Here is a 3,445-nt window from a genome sequence, read left to right as displayed (position 1 = left end):
GTAAGGGGGGGGGACCCGAAAAAGGGTGTGGTCCATGTCCTTTACCTCTGTCATTAAGTGTTACTCATAAGTCTGTACACTTTAAATCTTCGCTTATTTATAAATATTTTTGACAATTATAAATACCTATTTTCTGGTTGGCTTGTAATGATGGGAAATGTCTTTGAAGGGAATTCCGTATAAAATCTGATATTTAGAGCATATTATTTGTATTAAAACGAAGCGGGGGGGGGGTTATTTCCTGAGTAGCTTGTATGAAATTACCGTGTAAATTAGGTAAACACCCTAGAAATTGATAGCGATATACCTCCTTTTTAATATAATTTATAGCTTTTTCATTTGTTTAATTTGTAGAAAATTGGCTGTAAGTATTTGTGTATATATTTGTAGGTTAAATTATCAATAAAAATACATGTATTCTTCATTCACCAAAATGCATTTTATAAACAGCTTGATGAGATAGCACAGACCAGGGCTATGGTAAAAATCTATCAGTATCGTAGTTTGCTCAAATAGTAATGTTTGTTTTGTGTTGCGGCATGCTGTTTACTGACAAGTAGTGACAAGGTTGGTCCATCTCTCAACCAAAACTGTCTTGTCGAGTAATGTAACAAACGTCTTTCAACAGCTACATTTTTCACCCGCTAAGGTTTCGTAAGTTTTATTCTTGATTTTTTTTTCTTGCGTATATATGGTTAATAAGAAAAAAAGATTAAGGGAAGGGTTAAGTGCAAACCCCTAATTCGTTTAATTTCTATGGTAATGACCAAAAAGCGTCGTTGGTTACAAGTGTCTAATGGGCCGATCTCTTGTATATCCATTGGCGAGAGTGTCAGTAAAGTGTTTAATTCAGAACTAATATCTTGAAGGACTTCGTTTTTTTCCCCATTTTCTTACTCTTGTTTATATCCTTCGTCGATATATTTTTATCGATAGACAACATACACACGTACTTATATGCACACATTTGTACATACAGTGGTGAATTTCATGTGGTGCAGTGTGACGTTCTGAATATGTATACTCTCCACTGTCTAGTCTATTTCTGTACACCTGTAGATTCTAGTTATTGGACTCATTCAGAGCGTGATAGTTGCTGTTCCCTTTACACAATGTTTAAAGACTGTTGATGCTGTTGCTACTTTTTTTTTCTGTATATGTTTATCTGGACTAAGAATATATGTTGATTTGTTTGGGAGTGATTTCAGCGTAGTGATAAAGATTGTAAAGATTTTACACTGCACTAAGAAATAGTCTCATCTGCCTATCCAAATGGTCTTTGTGTTTAGAGTTTTTACTTCACTGTGTAGGTAACCTGGGGGTGCTGTGCAACTTGAGATTCGAAGTGCATTATTTTGTGTTCTTTTGTGTAATCACTATTGTTTCTCGCTGTTGACCAATTGTGTACAAATAAGTGAACTATGTTTGTGCTTTGTTTAGCTGTTTTCTAAAGGTATATATATATATATATATATATATCTATATATATATATATATATATACATTCACAAGGTACAGGAATCTTATATGTATATCATTCTGCCTAAATAATGGAACTGAAGATACAATATCCCTGCATATCTCAGGTCTATTTTCATTCCTCCACTTCACTCTCTATTTCATATCTTATCTAGAATAACTATTGCTTAACCATCTTCTCACACCGTCTCCGATGAAGGGATATATAAATTAACCCAGAAACAGCTGTAAGACCTTCTATTTATAAATGTTCTGAATTCTTTCACAGCCTTGGATTTTTATCTCATTCTGTTAATTTTTTTTATATATACATATATCTAAATATACATATATAGATATATCTATATATACATATATCTATATATACACATATACATATATCTATATATACATATGTACATAAACCCAATTTCTTAACCGATACTAAAGTAAGATTAATATGCCCAAATAAATCGGACCTATGTAAATTAAGTAAGCTAATACTCGACAAATACACCCCTAAGTTAAAAAGTAGAATAGCACTAGAATTATGGTCCAACACATATGAAGCCCTAAACTGGTTCTCCAATATACAGAATGCAAGGAACTACAAATTCATACAGATAGACATAATAGATTACTACTCCTCAATTAACCCTACGATCCTAAATAGCACCCTAATATTCGCCAAAAATCGCACGCATTTACTTATGAAATAAATACAAGTAATACTAGAAGTAAAGAAATCAGTTATAAGCTTTGATAATAAACTTTGGGTACGAAAGGACTCCCCTAACTCTTTTGATATCACTATGGGAGCCTCAGATTCAGCACAGATAACTGACCTGGTGGGCATTTATTTGCTATCATGCATACAGGATGAATTCCCAGAATGGCTAAACTGCCTCTTCTTAAAAGAAAATATGAGAACAGTTTTTTTTGTCTACGTATAGGCCTCTTTGTCTTTTCCAAGTATCGGTAAATCTGCTTGACTCTGTACAAATCCTACGCCAACTTCTTCATCTAAATAATCCCATTTAGCCAGGAACCACTTAAACTACTTACACGCAAACATTCACCTCCTAACCCCTACTCACTTTACACACCCCATAATAAATTATTTTACACCTACACAGGTCTTTCTCCATTACTATGAACTTCCTACAGCTTTAAGTCCAAAAGACACATAAATTCCTTATTCACCCCGGACTGAGTAATCCAGATAGAGTTAGCCCCCTTTTCACCATGAGTTAGAGTTAACACCCTTTCTTTACACTGCTGGTGAAAAGTCTAGCCAGAATAAACACGTGGAAAACATGCACTTACTTAAACTTGGGACTACAGATCAAAATAACCCATCCTACATCCACTTCACAGCAGAATTATCAACTAAGAAATCTACTATAATGTAAGACTGACCATTCTTTGTCTTCTCATTACCAGTGGATCCTTAAGTCTTTCACTCTTCCTACCTCTACATATGTCTATGCATTCTGATGATGCCTACCACAGCAACTGGTAAACAGAAACGATCGTAAATGTACTATTACTACCACTCTTCTTTATTAATTAAATTAATGGCTTACTAGCACAAACGACCAACTTCTTTCTTTTATTTTTCCTCCATTTTCTTCTTGCATATAATTTAAACTACAGTTTACTTGCTGAATTACCTGCTACTGTATATCTTTTACCAAGAACTGTACCTATGTAGCTAATCACCAGGAGTGCCTTTGGATTTAACCATCCCTTAGAGGTTTTAAACACCTCTAACTTATACCTACACACGGAGAGGGTCATAGCCCAACTAATTAGGGAGAGAGTCAGCTTAGATGAGATGTAGTTTGGATTCGTGCCAGGGAAAAGCACCACTGATGCTATATTTCTGATAAGACAGCTGCAGGAGAAATACCTAGCCAAAGATAAACCTCTGTACTTGGCTTTCGTTGCCATGGAGAAAGCCTTTGACAGGGTCCCCCGATCCCTT

The 3,445-nt window shown here is 34.8% G+C and overlaps 1 protein-coding gene across 9 annotated transcripts in view; it reads left to right on the top strand.

The window, feature by feature from the left end:
* LOC106883142 (6-phosphofructo-2-kinase/fructose-2,6-bisphosphatase) overlaps positions 1–3,445 on the top strand; it is a 160,856-nt gene that overhangs the window by 1,095 nt on the left and 156,316 nt on the right. The window lies entirely within an intron of this gene.

This window comes from Octopus bimaculoides, chromosome 4 (genome assembly GCF_001194135.2).
Source record: "Octopus bimaculoides isolate UCB-OBI-ISO-001 chromosome 4, ASM119413v2, whole genome shotgun sequence".
In the NCBI taxonomy this organism is placed as follows: Eukaryota; Metazoa; Mollusca; class Cephalopoda; order Octopoda; family Octopodidae; genus Octopus; species Octopus bimaculoides.
Note: the sequence above shows the minus strand (reverse complement) of the source record. Positions and strands in the feature narration are given on the sequence as shown.